This window comes from Microcaecilia unicolor, chromosome 13 (assembly GCF_901765095.1).
Source record: "Microcaecilia unicolor chromosome 13, aMicUni1.1, whole genome shotgun sequence".
Taxonomy (NCBI): Eukaryota; Metazoa; Chordata; class Amphibia; order Gymnophiona; family Siphonopidae; genus Microcaecilia; species Microcaecilia unicolor.
Window position 1 is genome coordinate 60688409 of NC_044043.1, and position 18503 is coordinate 60706911.

The window sequence follows — 18503 nt, forward strand, 5'->3', positions numbered from 1 at the left end:
TCCTATAAATTTATACCGGGTTGTAACACACTAATACACCACCTAGTGAGAAAACAGAAAAAAACAAAACTGCTGCAGATCTTTACACAAAAATTATATTCTAGCACAATATCATGTCTTGGTCATGTCCGCAAAACAGACACCTCACAAATATAGAAACTAGGGACCACAGATCAGTATTAGAGTCATGAAGGCAAAAAACAGAACTGGAAACCTTAAGAAGTCAGACTCTGCATGTACAGCAAGACTAGAGAAATAGAAATTGAAATGCAAAATAAACTCCCTGAGCCCATACGCCAGGCCCCCTCCCTGCCCATCTTCAGATCCGTGCTCAAAGCCCACCTCTTCAATGTCGCCTTCGGTACCTAACCACTACACCTCTATTGAGGAAATCTTGACTGCCCCAACTTGACATTTCATCCTTTAGATTGTAAGCTTCTTCAAGCAGGGACTGTCCTTCTTGTTAAACTGTACAGCGCTGCGTAACCCTAGTAGCGCTCTAGGAAATGTTAAGTAGTAGTAAAATATCAGAAATTCATTTTTCCCAGAACTGACACATTCTAATTAATACATTTCAGAATAAAATAGTCTTCCTTTATTGTCTGAGGTTGTTTTTTTTTTTTTTTTTTACATTTGCTGTGGTCCCAGTTATCTTCTGCTTTTTTTTCTGTTTCTTTTCCCCTGAACTCTTCTTTCAGGGTCTCCTGGCTATTTGACATTTCTTCTCTCTCCATGTCCATCTTCCATCTGCACCCCTATCCATCCTGTTCAGAATCTCCCCTCTGTGTCCCTGTCCCTCCATGTTCAGGCATCTGCCCTCTTGGTGTCCCTATTCTTCCCCCATATTCAGCATCTCCCTTCTGTGTCTCTATTCCCTCCTCTTGTGTCCCTGAGCGCCCTCCATCCTCTACATCTCTCTTATAGCCAGCTTTTCCCCTCTTCCCTTGTCTTTTCCCTTCCCCTACATCCCTTACCTCGGAGCCAGCATCTCCTTCTCTATCCCCTGATGTCCTCCCACAGTGCGGCATCTCTGTCCCTTCCCCTGATGATCCAGTCCTCCCCTCTTCTGGGTCCAGTCTCTCTCTCTTTCATCGTTTTACTCTGTTCCCATCCCTTCCTAGGTCCACCATATTTTCTTTTCACTTCCCCTTCCCCTGGTCCTACAATCCTATGGTGGGTCACTGGCAATGATAAAGACAGTCTGCTTCTGTCTGGCCCTGGGGACCTTCCCTTTGCCATTTCCAATGATTCAGCTTGCTATGGGCGTACGTTTGGAGGACTGTGACGTGGGGGAGGTGAAAAAAATATATATAGACTATTTTACAACAGGGTACTTCTGCACTTTCATCACATTTCAACTTTATTTGCTATACCACAATATCTGAGTACTTTACAATGATTAATCAAGAAGGGGGAGGAGAATGAGAACTATCCAAGGATGCCTATACTACAATTACACAGATATTTTCAATATTACCCTAAGATACAACAGGAAGGAAGAAAGTGTAAAGGGCAAAAGACGGTGTAACAGGGGTAACTGCTGCAGAGAGATCAGGGCCCTGAGCAATGGGAAGCTAATAATCTATAGGGGAGAGAAAAGCCTGTGTAAAATAATAGATTTTTAAGGCAGCCTTAAAATTTTACAAAATATTTTTCTAGGCAAAGATCAACAGGTAGGGCATTCCAAAAAGTGGGTGCCACAACCTTAAAGCAAGAGTGCTAGTGGAATCTTAACATATATGCTGATGAGAGGGAACGACGACAAGATTCTCTTGCGAAGGCCTAAGGGAACAAACAGGAACATAAGTGACCAAAGAGCTAAAAGGGAAAGATAGGACACCAGTGTAGAATACCTGATGTACAAATATAAGAATTTTAAAGGAGATTTGAAAATGCGGTGGGGGAGGCAGTGTTCCTCATTTGCACCAAATATGAACTTCATTGTGGTATTCTATAACAGCTATATGCTCCTAATCTGGTATTGGGCAGGCCTTGCAAAAGAGAATTGCAGTAGTCCAATTGGGATGTACCTGAGGAATGAATAAGCAAACACAGTAAAGTAATGCTAAGAGATTAGCAAACAGAGTGAAGCTGACACAGTGTAAAAAAATTACTTAGAGATGAGTAATAAAAGTGACGGGTCAGTGCCAGTTGTGATAGCTAAACTTTTTACAGTTTGTAGTGGAATAGAAGTTCCCAGATAGTAGGTAAGCTGAGTAGAGAAACCAGTCAAGAAAAAAGTAAGGTTGCAGACTTTAAAAGATATTTAATTTAAGTCCATTACATACAATCTAGTCTGCCAATAGGGCTAATTTGTTGGAAATGTCAGAATAGCATTAGAGCAGGTTTCAAGAGGTAATAATAATGAATGTCTTCTGCATAAAAATAGGATTTCCAGAGATTGTGCCATAAAAGCAAACAGAGCTAGAAATGTTTTAAAAAGGATAGGCCCAAGGGCAGAGCCCTGGGATACTCCACAAGTATAACAGCTGAATCAGCTGAGAGAGAGTATTGTACAGTCTGTTGTACAAGTATGATTGAAACCGTGTCAGAACAGTGCCTTTAATCCCTTTATCAATCTCTGCAAGAGGATGTTATGGGTTGACCAAGCTGAATGCTGCAGAGACATCTAAAGAGATTGGAAGCACATCATGGCATTGATCTTGATTAAGATAAATAATCTCGGCTAAGCTAAGCTCCTTAGTATTCATTCCTGTTCAGAAGGAATGAATCCTAAGGAGCTTAGCCGAGATTGGGTGGCAGAGCCGGTGGCGGGAGGCGGGGACAGAGCTGGGCAGACTTATACGGTCTGTGCCAGAGCCGGTGGTGGGAGGCGGGGCTGGTGGTTGGAAGGCGGGGATAGTGCTGGGCAGACTTACACGGTCTGTGCCCTGAAAAGGACAGGTACAAATCAAGGTAAGTTATACACAAAAAGTAGCACATATGAATTTATCTTGTTGGGCAGACTGGATGGACCATGCAGGTCTTTTTCTGCCGTCATTTACTATGTTACTATGTGCTTGACAAAAGAGCATGTTCAGTACAATAATGAGGCCTGAAACCTGTCTGCCTAGGATGTAAAGTATTTGTCTTTTCCAGATATAAATGAAGCTGATGAGCTCCAGCTTCTCTGTAAGCTTGGAAAGAAGTGGTAATTGGGAAATAAGTCTGTAGTGAAGAGGATCTGTGAGATTAGTTTTTCATTCTTCAAATATGGAATAAAGGAGCCATTTTCTATTTTGAGGGAATATTCCAATACAAAGGCTCATGACAATTATGGAATAAAAGAAGGGAAGCAAAAAATATGAAAACATTTAACCAGAGATGTTGGAATAGGATCCATAGGTACTTTGGAAGAGTTAACTGCTGAGAGTTCCTTCTTAAGGGTAGTGTTAACTTAATTAGTCAGTTGTCATTCCAATATTTTTCCCCAGGCCTCATGCCTGTAAAGTTAAAAGTGCATTCCATTATGTAGTTTCCCATTATTCCAACTTCCCCTTCCCCTGGTCCTACAATCCTGTGGTGGGTCACTGGCAATGATAAAGGACAGTCTGCTTCTGTCTGGCCCTGGGGACCTTCCCTTTGCCACTTCCAATGATTCAGCTTGCTATGGCGTAGGTTTGGAGGACTGTGAGGTGGGAGACTTGGAGAACTTTACAGATAGACCGTCTCAATTATTTCTTCTCTTCGGTCTACTCTGCATCCACAACCGGTGACAAAGGGAACATTATCTCAGTGGATTGCAAACTGTATTGCTTTGTGCTACCAGTTGGCACAATCATCTCATCCCTCAGACATTCCTCATGTTACAGCCCACAATCTCAGGGCCATGGCAGCCACAACGGCTAACCTACAAAGAACTCCTCTGCAAGACATCTGCAGAGCAGCTACATGGTCAACGATGCACACTTTACCAAGCATTACTGCATCGATACTACTTCCTCTGCTGAAGCAGTTTTCGGACAGGCCGTGTTGTCTTCTGTTCTGTGAGGCGTCAACTACCACCTCCTCCTCGCACAGGTACCAGTTTTTCTTTCAATATGCATGAGTTATTCTTAATCTGTTACCTGTGTAGCTTGGGAGTCTTCACTTGTGTGGCTGCAAGATTCTCTGTCCAGGGAGAAATAGAAGTTGCTTACCTGTAACGTTAGTTCTCCTTGGACAGATGATCTTGCAGCTACACAATCCCTCCCAACCCTCCCTGAAGTTGCCGCCAGCTGTTATACTAACTGAAAAGGGGGCGGTGTCACTCTGCATTTATCTGTCTCAGGGACCTACTGCAATCAGTGCCGGACTGTTTTGTTGCTGACTTTTCATCCTATCTTAACTTCATGCTCCAGCACGGGCGCTTCCCCGCTGATCACGGCCATATTCTCCTGACACCAATCCTGAAGGACCCGAAGTGTGAACCTAGTATTATTAGTAACTGCCGCCCTGTTGCTGCAATCCCATTGCTTGTTAAGACTATGGAAAGCTTGGTGAATTCACAGCTCTCTGATTTTTTGGACAAATTCTCGATTCTTCATGCATCCCAATCTGGTTTCCGGCCTCACCACAGTACCGAGACAGTACTGGTCACCCTCCTGTCCAACTTTAGAAAGGAGCTGTCTTTTGGAAAAAACATCTTGCTTCTTCAATTTGATATGTCAAGCGCTTTCGACATGGTTTACCACAATCTCTTCCTTATGTTACTAGCTGAAAATGGTGTTGGAGGTACTGTCTTGGATTGGTTTAGGGAATTTCTATCATGCCGATCCTATCGGGTCAAAGTCCAGTCCTCTGTTTCGCCATCTTGTCGATCTTGCTGTGGGGTTCCTCAAGGCTCTCCCCTTTCGCCTACCCTGTTCAACATCATGATGTCTCCTCTCACTACGGCCCTTCACAACCATGGCCTGAATCCCTACATCTATGCTGACGACGTGACCATTTACATCCCCTTTCGTTCTTCCGTAGCCGAAATCTCAGCAGAAATTTATAAAAGTCTCGCCATCATGGACAATTGGGCTAACATATTTAAGTTTAAGCTTAATCAGGAAAAAACGCAGTGCCTCATCCGCTCCTCCTAGTTCAAAAAGTCTATACTGGGCAGGGTTACTGCGCAGAACCTCACCATTCCTGTCGCAGGAAGTTGAAACTCCTTGGGGTTGTTCTGGATCCCCATTTGACTCTTGAGCTTCAAGTTTTGTCTATTACGAAGCAAATGTTCCTTCCATGAGGTCCCTTAGCGTATCAAGCAGTTCTTGCCATTTGACCTGTTCAGGACACTACTCCATTCCCTCGTCTTGAGCCACTTCGACTACTGCAATGGAATTTACGCCGGCTGCAAAGAACACGCCCTTAAAAAAACTCCAGACAGCGCAGAACACGGCGGCGATACTGCTATTTGGCAAATCGCGGTTTGAGGCAGCAAAGCCCCTTCGTGAGAAGCTCCACTGGCTCCCGATCAAGGAACGTATTGAATTCCAAGTCTGTGCTCTTGCCCACAAGATTGTCTACGGGAACGCTCCAGCTTATATGTTCAGCCTTATCGACCCCCCGCCAAGGAATTCCGATAAGTCGTCCCGCACCTATCTCAATCTCTACTTCCCTAATTGCAGGAACTTAAGATACAAGCTGCTCTTCGCCTCTTCTTTTTGCTTCACGTGTCCCCGTTTCTGGAACGCTGTACCATCAACGTTAAAAGAGACAACTGATCACACGTTGTTTAAGAAATCTCTAAAGACCTACCTGTGTGATCAATGTTACTCCTCTACTGCTTGATCCTCTGCATCCCCGCATCCCTCTCCCCTGCTGTTTCCCTCTTTTCCCCTCATCTACTTTTTCTACCCTGATTTGCACTAGTATTGTTATGCTGAACTTTTCCTCAAACGCTGTAAGCCACATAGAGCCTGCCTTGGTGGGATTATGTGGGATATACATGTTCACAATAAATAAATAAATTCCAACCTGTGCGATAGTTGTGTCCATCAACCAGCAGGTGGAAATAAAGAACTGAAAAGTGAGCTCAGACATATCTCTCTTGGCGCTCAGTCCGGCACCTCAGTATTTTCTATCTCCAGCAGGTGGATGGACACACTTTTCAGCCTCTGGTTCTGAGTACTTTGCTCCTGGTCTAGTTGACATGGTCGACGCAGCATACCTGTTCCAAGCACTACTGGGTGGATGTTGTGGCACGCTCGGAAGCCAGCTTTGGAGCAGTGGTGCCAGGATCCCACCTACTCTAGGGATTGCTTTTGAACATCCCACAGGTTCTGGAATAATGGAAAGCTGTGTAATGGAAGGAGAAATTAGGCCTTAACTGATAATTTTCTTTTTGTCAGTCCTTCCTGCTATTCCAGAGGATCGCTAAGATTTCTGAGATGTTTACTCGATGTGAAGTAATGGATCAAAATAACTGTCACCTTGCATGGTGCTTCCTGCATGTCTCTTGTTCTCTTCAAGTTGTCCAGAGACGAGAGAAGTCCACATATGTTTGCTTGTCTGGTTAGTGTTAGGTTAGCAAATTGTTTAAGGTTGTTGTGTTTATTCTTACTGCTTGTCTACGTGAGTACTGAGGAGCTGGACTAGATGTCAAGAGAGTGTTGTCTCAGCTCAGTTTTCAGTTTTCTATCTCCACTTGTTGGTTGATGGACACAACTATCCCACATGTTCTGGAATAATGTGAAGGACTAATGGAAAGAAAATGATCAGGTAAGACCTAATTTCTCCTTTCCCACATTGGATGGCAAGAGAGCCTTAGTCTTCTACTTGGTGCAGACTAAAGCCCTTAGAAAGTTCACCCAACTTTCTTTTGACCCTGATAAACTGGGAGTTGCCATTAGTAAACACACACTGTCCAGTTGGCTAGTAGACTGTATTTTCTTCACTTATTCCCAGGCAAGCTTAACTTTTGAGGGTCATGTCAGATCTCAGAATGTCAGAGTTATTGTTGTGATGGTAGCTTAATTGAGATTAACCTTCATGGAGGAAATTTGCAAAGCTGCAACTTGGACTTCGGTCCATACCACACTCTTGCCTAGAAAGAAATTCCTGATTCAACAGTCAATCCTCCAGAATCTCTTTGAGGATTAGGATTCTACTTCATCCCCCCTGGACCCTTTTCTCTTAATTTCCAAGCTGCCTTTGGGGGGAGGGGGAAGAAAATAGGTTAGTTGCTGCCAGAAATACCTCACTGTTTAACTTGTTGCAGCACCTTGAATCTTGAATGTGATCATTTCTCCCTTTTTTCTGTTGAAGGCAGTCTGTTGCTAGAGTGTCCCATGTTGTAACTATCCTGTGTGTGTATGTGTATATATATATATATATATATATATATATATATGTACTATCCTTCTTGTCCTCAGATATAACCAAATTAGTTTACCTGTAGCAGGTCTTCATGGAAGTAGGAGAACTTCATGTACCCTCCGACGTACCCAAGCAGTTATATTCTCATATAAGCTTATATAAGGACTTAAGTGGTCCCACATGACAGCGACAGGTGGGAAGTAATGTGCATGCACAGTGAGCCTTCTCAGAAGCTTATAGATGAATCTAGCTGATATGTTCCTGCATTGGAATCCATCAGTAATATCATTCATTTTTTAAGGATTTGTATTATGCTGTCCTGGTTTTACTGCACTAGTAATGATTTTTGAATGTACAGTAGAAGTCCAAAAATCCGGACTGCTCGTGGATTGGGACCCTTCCAGATTCTCAAGCAGTATTTGTTTTACCATGATTTACCCAGCAGCCAGCACCTTCCACTCTCCCAGGCCTCCTCTCCCCGTGGCTTTACCTCCCTCCCTTCCCACCATTCCCTGCCCTGCGCTTGCTGTTTGTTATCTTTCTTGAAGTCTTAGGTGCTGCAGCGTCAGCAGCAGCCTTACTCATTGGCTGCCTCTGGCATGTACCCGGGCCTTTCCCCTGTGATCCGTCTGACACCTTCCGATATAACTTCCTTTTGTTGGAAGGGTGGGACAGGTCAGAGGGGAAAGGCCTGCTGCATGCCGGAGACAGCCAGCAAGTAAGGCTGCCACTGGTGCTGCAGCACCGAAGACTTCAGGAAAGGTAACAAAGAGGAAACGGGCAGGGCCAGGAGTGGGGGGAAAGACGCTGGACCTTGTAGGAAGTGAGGGAAAGGGAGTCGTTGCCAGGGGGGCCTTGAGGACCTGGGAGAGTGAGGAAAGCAAGTGTGTAGCGGGAACAGAGGGAGAGAAGTTATGTGGTGAGGGGGAAGGAGTCTGGATTCTCGTTCAGTCAGCAGGTAAATTTTTAAAGGGTCTGGATTCTCGGGTGGTCGTTCTACTATACTTTGTACTGTTTAATATTGGATTCCCTGTTCTTTGGGTTTCAGTTAGTACAATGCAGACTTTAGTCGTCTTCTTCTTCAAGAAGGTTTAGAAATGAATCTTGGATCATACATAGTACATAATGATTGATAGACACTAGTTGGGCCATCCAGTTCAGTTTTTCCAGTTATTCTGGTCTTCGAGGTGAAAGATGTATCCTAGCTTCCAGCTGTACAGTCTTAACTGCTTATAGGCTATCACTCCTCATAGATGTCTGTTTTTGTCTTCCTCTTTATACTCATCTATCAGGAATGGTAGACAACCAAAGTTTTCCATATTCCCCATGTCTTTCTACAAAATTGTAATCTAAACAGTTATTAAAACTAGCATGGCTGTTGCACTGATATTGAGCCTTCTCTGTTCCATGGCCTTGCTGGATGATATTTGGCCACCATCAACCTGCCAGAATCAACGTGGTTGGTTCCTGGGGAGCTATAGCTTGATGCTTCCTACCTGTCTATGTCATGGAGTTTGATGTCACTAGTTTGTATCTTCTTTATCCTCGGCTTGTTTTCTCTGTGTCTCTCTCTCCTTGACTGGTGTTGAGGAAATAAAGGTTGGGCTTTTGAAATATTGTAAGCCCCCCAACCCTTTTCCTACAACTGTCCTCTATATCTATTCCATTCTGTTACAATATTGGTTTGTTACCTTTTTTTTTCCATACATCTGCCATCACCTCAGTTAAGAAACATTTTCTCACGCTTTCTATGAATCTTTTTTTTTCCACTTTATTATTCAGTTGTCAGAGTACAATTAAAGAAAAGTATGCAATATTACAAACAATAAGCAAAGAATGTAATAGTAAATTCTGTGAATCTTCTACCCTGTAATTTCATATTATGACCCTTTGTCCCTACATTTCATTTTGTATGGAAAATTTCACCTTTCTTTATTTTGTTAAAGCCTTTCAAATACTGATGTTTCTATCATCTTCCCCCTTCTTTCCTCAAGTGAGTGCATTTTGAGTGTTGCAGGCCTGTTTTAGTAGCTCCTTTCTGAGTTGCTCCTATGCTCTCAATCTTGTGAAGATATGGACTGCAGAACGGACCATAGTACTGAAGGTGGTGTCTATACAAAGGCTGTTTTATCTCCTTTATCTTGAAGATGATGCTTTACTGATGCAACCAAGCACACTGTTAGCTTTCCCAGTTTACTTTGTGTATTGGCCCCCTTGATGGGTATCCTATCCCCCGCCTCCCTGTCCTGCTTTTCATCTTCATTAGAATCTATAAATGTACATATCCTGTGAGAAAGTATCCATTAATACCACCTCTTTCTTTTACTGTAGAGAAGGAAACTGGATGCTGTGTATTATTATATGCGCAGCCTGGCTGCCAGCAATCCCATCCTTACTGCCAAGGAGAGCCTCATCAGCCTATTTGAGGAAACCAAGCGCAAGGTGGGTAGTCTGGTGAATGCTGGTGTGCAGGTTGAAGGGTAGGCGACAAATGGGGGAGGCAGGTGGGATCGGGGTGAGACGCATGCATGATCTGGGTGTTGGAGTCGAACCGAAGAGAGACATGAATGGGAAGCAGGCAGCATCAGGATGGGAAGTGTGCATGATTAGGTGGAGAAGAAGAAAGGTTCAATCGATGGGGAGTATGCTTGATGGGATCAAAAATATCATACCCTGAGGGATTCTTTTTGCTTCTGGAGGTGCTCCTTGTGCTACCTAAGGGCCTTGCGTGCCTGGGAGGTGAGCCTCAGCTTTGTACAGTGTAGCAAACCCAAAACAAAAAGAGCAAAATCTCTGGTGTGGCAGTGCATTCTCTCTTTGTGCTCAATTTGGCAGCACCAGGCTTTGCCTAGCTTGTGGGTGTTTTTCGGCGGTATGTTCTCAGACCCCCCCCCCCCCCTCCTTCCTTCTGTGGCACCATAGATGATGGACTAACTGTGCATCTGACTTGGTTTCTAACTAGTTTTTCAGTTGAGCACTGGCTTGTTTATTCTGATGTGTTTGTCGAGTTGGTCTATTTCATCTGCTCTAGTAAATGGACATTCACTGCTTTTCTCTTTAAAAAAAAAAAAGAGGAGTCTCTGAATCAGTCAAACCCAAAGATAGCAACAAGTAAAAACACTTTGGCTGTAAATTTGGAGAATACCTTAAGGGGCTCTAGATGAACACCTGTGGGCTTAAATAATGCCAAACATGCGTGGAATAGTTTTGTAAACCACTGTAAAAGCATAGAGAAGCAAGCACAGTCAAAATCTGTGTCAAAACTCTCAACAACTGATGGAGACCAAAGAAAGCTACATAAAGTGAAATTTACTTCAGCAGCACTTACTGCAAAGATTGTGGCTTCCTTGGCATCCCTCTAGACACTTGAGTTATACACTTCTGACTACCCTATAGCTGTCCTGTGCAGTCTTGGTTTAGTCAGTATTTCTTAGTCACTTGGTAGATGGTGGACATGGTAAAACTGTGCACTCAGGATTAGTCTAAAGGGCCTGGGGGTCTCTGTGGGGTACCAGGGGGCCTCGATTATGTTTCACTATTTGATTAAAAAAAAAAAAAAAGAATTCTCTCCCTCTCTTTGTTCTTTTCCTTGCTTTGAGGCACCTGCCTGGTGGGGAAGAGGTTCAAGGGGACATCTTCTTGGCCAGGTGATGTAACACCCAAGTGGGTCATCCCCCCCTCCCATTACTAATCCCCTGCCTGGGTCCAGGTGGGGCTGAGGCGGTAGCCTCAGCTTTCCTTCCTCACATTGCAAGGGATACATTGAGATCCTTGTATGCTACCAGCAACAGGACTTAAAAAAAGAAACTAAAACAAGCCAGAAGGAGCAACTTGGTAAAGGGGACTCCTTCGGGTTGTGATTCAGTGATCTGTTTTCTGGTTCTCCAAAAAAGGTGAGCAAGCTTGGGAGAGGGAGGTCTCCTAGAAGGAGTGCATCATCCTGGTGAAGTAGGAAGTACTCCTGTAGCCAGGACCTGCCCACCAGGGGATGTACTATCCTCTTGCTCTGAGGTTATGTCTCCAAGTTCTGCCCAGGAGGGAAGGGTTAGGACAGCTGTTGTATTTGGTGATTCGATCATTAGACATATAGATAGTTGGGTGGCTTGTGGACATGAGGATCGCCTGGTGACTTACCTGCCTAGTGCAAAGGTGGCGGACCTCACATGTCACCTAGATAGGATTTTAGATAGTGCTGGGGAGGAGCCAGTTGTCTTGGTACATGTGGGTACCAATGACGTAGGAAAATTAGGGAGAGAGTTCTTAGTAGAAAGCTCAAATCTAGAACCTCTAGGGTAGCATTTTCTGAAGTGGTACACGCACAGGGCCCAAGAGACAGGCAGAGGTCCGGATTCTCATTGCGTGGATGAGACAATGGTGCAGGGAGAAAGGTTTTAGATTTGTTAGCAACTGGGCAACATTCTGAGGAAGGGAGCGAAGCAGGGGCAGTGATGTAAGAGACGGGAGGAGCCTGCAGAGCCAGCAGCCAATGCTTCGAGGCTGCCTGCGGTGCCGCGTTTTTTTTAAACATTTTTTCCTCGTCGCGTTGGCACTCAGCTCAGTCAGCTGAGCGCTTCTTTTTGTAGCGCCGGCCCTGCTGCTCATCAGGAAAAGCAGCAGTGGGAGCTGGGGCTGGCGCGGGCCTTGAGGAAGAGTGGGTGGGCGGGCTGGAGCTGAAATTGGGTGGGCCTGGGCCCACCCAGGCCCACCTGTAGCTACGCCCCTGGTGTGGGCACGCTAGGCATACCTTTGCTGGCAGCCACCACTCCCAACGTCTTGCTCTGAGCAGCATGCTGGAACTTCTCTCACATGCTCTAGAAGTTTCAGCCTGGAAACAAGGAGCGGGGAGCAGCAGTAGTCTATTTACTTGGCTGGCAGGGCTCAGCATCTCCACCAGCAAAGTAAAAGAGAATTCAGCAGGGGGCCCAAGCCCACATTTTGGGAGCCAGTTGTTAAAGTAGCCATGGAGGGCCTTACTTTAACAACCGGCTCCCAAAATTCTTAAAAACTTAACAACTGGCTCTTGCGAGCCTGTGAGAGCCTGCTCCAGCACACCACTGCTCCCAACCCTCTCGTCGTTGCCACCAGCTCTTACAAACTGAAAGGGGCAGTTACTACAGTACATTATACAGTATGTTCTAAGGCAGGAAGCCCCACGCATGTGCCTTTTAATTTTTATTATAGAAGCTTTTTAGCTTTGATTCCGGATCAGTGACGTCACCAAAGAGTCACTTCACTTGTGTGGCTGCAAGATCATCTGGCCAAGGAGAACTACCGTTTTTTTAACTTTTATTTTCTTCTCAGCCACTATCTTTGAGTCAGTGATATGTGCTTTGTTGGATATACTAGCTGTAGCTGACCAATACTTCAGCTCCACTGTGTCCTCCGTAATATGTCACCCAATGCAGCCCCCCGACCAAGCAAATAGTCAGTATGCCATAAAATGCTGTTTAATGGGCAATGGTCAGTAGCTCTCACGGGTTCAGGCATTCTGTTCATCACATGTCCACCACTTCCTGCCTCTCTAAGGTGATTCTATCCCTTCAGGTGACCTTTGTCCTCCGTGGCAGCACAGAGGTTGCCAGACTGGAGGTGGGTCTTCTCTATTTTGTGCCTGTAGGCCTTCTTTATATACCTCTCTGTCTGCCTCAGCTCCTTTAAGTCTGCTACCCTATCCTCCAGGGATTGGACCCATTCCCTGAGTGCTAGGAGCTCTTTGCACTGAGTACACACACAGGACCTCTGACCAGCTGGGATATAATCAAACATGTGATGCTCAGTGCAAAAGACTGGATAGCCTCCATCTCACTGCTGGATTGCTGCCTGCAACTTGGTATTGGTGAGTTAATTAAGTTTTCCAATGGCGTAGGAATATATAAACTGAAGTCCCCAAAGATTGTGGGTTATATGTTAGGCTTTGATAATATTTACCTATTTAATTCTATCTTTCCCAAGTTTAAGTGCAATTTACCTACAAATAAAATACCAGTGAAGTTTTCTTCCTCTCAAGAAGTCCTCTCACAGCACCTCTTTTGTCAATTTAATGGCAGCTTCAGTTGCTTCCTTTAACTGGACTGTTTTGTCCTCCTTATCCAATTATAGATCTAACCGTAAAGCTTTAGAAAATGCTAGCCTTCTTTTCCTATGGTTGATCCTCTTGGCTTTCTGCCTCTAGTGGGGGATCTAGTGTCTCTTCCTGATGCCCCGGGTGTGTGTGTGTGTGTGTGTGGGGGGGTGGTTTAGTCTGTTTGAAATCTGCTGTGGATTTTGTTTTGCAGAATGGGAACTTGATCATCATTTTAGCTTTCCTAGGGGGTGGAAGAACGGGGCATAGGGGGAGAGGTTATTTTGTTTCTTTGAAATGTGCTTGAAGTAGACAAGATAAACGAGGATTTTCTTCCTTATGCCTCTCGCTCATCAGTTTCTAGAGAAATGGGGAAGCCAGCTTAAGAACTTCCCCTTTCCTAAAATTTTCAAAGCGAAAATACATACATAACTTCCCTTTGAAAATTATTCTACTGAAAATATTGTACATATTTACACCTGATATGTAGGATGTGCAATATTTTCTTGAAAATCCAAAAGTATGTACATAAGTCCAGACCCATCCTAACTTTGCACAGGTTCCATTGTGTCTACCTCACTGTGCGCCTAGAGCATATAGTTTTCATTGTTGCAGTGTACAGCGTTTCCGTATTTCTTTGATTTCAGGCTGAGCAAATGGAGCACAAGAAGCAGCGAGAAGTGGAGCTCAGCCCCAGCATGTGGGGGAAGGGGAAGAAATTCACCTTTCGACCATCTGTAGAAGACACTACTCGATTAGAAATCTGGATACACCCTTCACACCCCCCCTCTTCTCAGGGCAGTGGTTCTGGACGGGACTCAGATCAGGACAATGACCTGGGGAACCTCAGCCCAAGTGATGTGAGTGACTTACAGGCTGTAAAATGACTAGCAGATACTATTTTTACATTAATTTCCCTTGCACCTATGCTTTAAATAATCTTTGCATTGCTCTCATTAGGTCAAAGGCTAAAATTGTATCTCTCTTCCTGCTTATCTCTTTAGTATTGCCGTACTGTCTGTTGCTTCCTTTCTTTGCTCACAGTGCTGTTTCTCTAGCTCTCCTTTTCTTTTCATGGAACTTCCTACCTTTTACTTCACCTTATTTCTGTTCCCACACTGTCTCATCTACAGTAACATGTACCTAGGGTAACCATATGTCCGCCGGGCAACCGGGGGTGTTTTGCCATCCTGCCCGTTTGTCCGAATTTCCAGACAAACAGGCGGGCGGGCCTAGTGGTGTCCTATCGTCCATTCCCCTTACCTTACTATACTGCCCTGGTAGTCTAGTGACCTCTTCGGGGCAGGAAAGAGCTCCCTCTTTCCTACTCCCAGCGCCTGCATACTGTTCCTTGCTGACGGTCCCGGCACCGTTTCAGAATGGCTGCCGAGAGTTGAAGTCTTGCTAGGCCGCTTCAACTCTCGGCCATTTTGAATCAGCGCCGGGACTGGAGTCAGCAAGGAACAGTATGCAGGCGCTCAGGGTAGTATAGTAAGGTAAGGGGAGGGGAGGATAGGACACCCTTAGGGGTGTGATGATGGGGGCAGGGGTGAAAGGGGCGGGGTGTGAAAGGGGACTGGATGGGGCATGGGAGGGTGTGGTGGGGCGGGGCATGTGTTCTCTTTTTTGAGGGAGCAAATACGGTAACCCTACATGTACCTAATTCACTAGTTTCCAAGGTATCAGCTTCAAGTTGTTAATGGATTTTGAAAGATTTTCAGACAGGTCATAAGATAAAGAAGAGGCATAAGCACAAAGCACCGCCACAAGTCAGCAGTATATAAAGAGTTTTAAAAATGTAGAAGTCAATATGTGGCTAAATATGGAATTGACTGCATAAATCATTGTCTTTGACTATTGAGCCTGCCAACTGTGTAACTTTCGTCTGGACATCCAAAAGTTATGTGATTAATATGGAGGCGGTTTGGGAGGCATTCCAGGGGCAGGGAGGATCTAAAAGCTCATTATTGGATAGTGCCAAAATTCATATAAGCCAACTTATACACTGCTGACTCTGCATTCCTATAAATAAGTTACCTGATTTACGTAACAAATCAGGTAACTTATTTGTAGGAATGCAGAGTCAGCAGTGTATAAGTTGGCTGAAAATTCTCCTAAAGACATTCTGTTATCTTTAATCAGACTGAGACTCACTGAATATTGGTCCCTTAACCCTTAATTCTAATGATTGTCTCATTTAGATTTGAAGTTGCTGTTATTGTATTTCATGATTTGAAATCTGCTTTCCTATACTTTCAGTGATTGGTGTGTTTCTCCATATTGCCACTGTGTGGTGCTGTTTCTCTAAGCATACATGTCTGATGTCACTTCAGGATATGCAGATAGCTGCATTGTGTTGCTAAGTTATTACCATTTGTGTCTTTGCTGTGGGAGCAGCATGCATATTAAGTTGCTCAGATAGGTACAACAATGGAAACAGTCTTAGAATTTCTCAATGTAAGCATCAAAACCCAGTGCATCATTTGTTGTTTTCTGCCAGCTTGGTAATATGTTGTTGTTGCGTATGTAACCCTTTTAGATTGAGTAGTCTGTCAGGCTAGGTGGTTAATGTGTCAGAGGACAAGCAGCATGTTGGAGGGAGGAACAGTATTCTATAGATGGCGTGTCAGATTGGTGAACAGCAAGTCTTTGCTTAAAGCCCACCTCTTCAATGCTGCGTTCGGCACCTAACCCTTACCGTTCAGTGAATCCAGACTGCCCCAATTTGACTGCCCCGATCGGACCGACCGTTCACTTGTCTATTAGATTGTAAGCTCTTTGAGCAGGGACTGTCTCTCTTTGTTAAATTGTACAGCGCTGCGTAACCCTAGTAGCGCTCTAGAAATGTTAAGTAGTAGTAGTAGTAGTAGATTTTGTGTTCTGAAACAGGGAGCAGTATGCCAGGGGTTGGCATGCTGAAGGGTAGGCAGTCCAGAGAGGAAATACTGTGGGTTGAGAGTGGCCTGTTGGAGGGGGGAAAACAGCATGCCAGGGATTGGCAAGCCTGAGAGAACAGCATCCTGGGGTGTGACATGCCAGTGGTTGGTATGATAAGAGGATAAAGCAGTGTGAAGGGTATGTAGCATCTATATCTACCATCTTTATCTTGTAGATGATATCTGGGCTTCTGCTGTTATTTTGTCAGATAAACAGTAGTACAACAAATTTTGAGGCTCATGGACATCCCATACACTTTCCCTTCATTTCACAGTTAGGTACATTCATTGCTTTGTGTCTACTTAGAAACATAGAAAATGATGGCAAACACAGATCATATAGCCTGTCCAGTCTGCCCATCCATACCATCTCCTATCCCTTTCTCTCCTATAGAGATAGCAAAGTTGCTTACCTGTAACAAGGGTTCTCCGTAGATGGTAGGGAAATGCAGCCGCACTCTGAGGTGACATCATCGAAGGAGCCTCAGGTGACGGACCAGTTCTTTATCTCAGAATGGTCTAAAAAGGTGCCTGAGCATATTCGAGGGTTCCCACGCTGCCTTGGTCTTGCTCTTCTCCTCAGTCCATAACAGAGCTGAAGTGCAAGGTTTTTTTTTTTTTTTAGATGGGGGAGGGTGCATGTGGCTGCATTTCTCTGTCGTCTATGGGGAGCCTCTGCTAAGGTTAAGCAACTTTGCTTTCTCCATAGATTCAGGCAGGGAAATGCAGGCACACTCTGCTTTGAGTCTCTATCTTAGGGCCACTCTAAATTTATGGAAATCAGTAGCCTGTATATGCACAAAGGCCTGTGAAGGAATTGAGATACTGTCAAAGAGATATGCTTGTCCAAATGCTGCATTCTGTGCTGATGAGCGGTCCAGGCAGTAATGTTTAGTGATTGTGAATAGAAGCCCATGTGTTTGCTCTACAGATATCTGTGATGGATGCTGCTTTGACATTTGCTATAGATGCTGCTTTTGCTCTGAGCTTATGTGGACCAATATGACCAGGCAATGGAAGGTCTGAGGTTGTATTACAAAAGGAAATATACTCAGAGATCCAAATTGATAAAGTTCATTTTCAAACAGGTATGCGGATTGTTTGGATTATATGACACAAAAAGTTGTGAGTTTTTTCAGATGTCTTTTGTATGATGAAGGTAATTTAAGAACACTCTCCTGTAGTCCAATGAATGAAGGAACATCTTGGCCTTGGATGAGTTAGGTGGAAGAAAGAAGTTGGGCAATATTATAGGTAGTTTCTGAAACTATTTTGGGGATGAAGTTTGGATGAGTACATTTGTGACTGAATAGATAGGGATGGGCTGAAGTGTAAATTTTAAGGGGCTTTGACGTTAGCTCCAGAACTTAGTACAAGAACAATGCTGGGTAGACTTCTACGGTCTGTGCCCTGAGAGAGGCAGGGACAAATCAAACTTTGGTATACATATAAGTATCACATACTATGTAAATGAGTTTATCTTGTTGAGCAGACTGGATGGACCGTACAGGTGTTTATCTGCCGTCATTTACTATGTTATGAAAGAATTGTGTGTAGGGTGGATTGTGAACTAATGCTTTTAATTCACTAATTCTTTGTGCTGCTGTTATAGCAATTAGGAAAAATACTTTCCAATTGAGATGCTTTAATGAGGCTGATGCCATAGACTTGAAAGGGTGATCCATGAGTCTGGCAAGGATAGCGTTGAGGCCCCATGCTGGAGGTGGTGATCTGACTGGTGGTCTTACATTCATGAGTCCTCTCATGAAGCAGGAGACAATAGGAAGCATAGCCAGAGTATTTCCTTAATGAAGGGAGTGATAGGTTTGATTGCAGCTAGATTGATACGAATTGAAGAAGTCTGAAGTCTCAGTTCTCAGAGATGAAATAAGTAGAAAAGAATAATCGTCTTACTGTGGATTAAAAACTAGTTGAAAGATAGGAAACAGAGAGTAGGATTAAAAGGTCAATATTCGCAATGGAGAAGGGTAGTTAGCGGGGTCCCCCAGGGATCGGTGCTGGGACCTCTGCTTTTTAACATATTCATAAATGACCTAGAGATCGGGGTAACTATCGAGGTAATCAAATTTGCCGATGACACAAAGTTATTCAAAGTAGTCAAATCGCAGGAAGATTGTGAAAAACTACAAGAGGACCTTACGAGACTGGGAGACTGGGCGTCTAAATGGCAGATGACGTTTAATGTGAACAAGTGCAAA

At 44.2% G+C, this 18503-nt stretch overlaps 1 protein-coding gene across 1 annotated transcript in view; it reads left to right on the plus strand.

Moving 5' to 3' along the window:
• The window catches only part of LOC115482451 (telomerase-binding protein EST1A-like), a 52261-nt gene extending 42628 nt beyond the window's left edge, over positions 1–9633 (plus strand). The window contains 1 exon segment of the mRNA XM_030222211.1: positions 9619–9633. The gene's annotated coding sequence lies outside the window, so the exon portion shown is untranslated.
• Positions 9634–18503: the final 8870 nt, after the last annotated feature.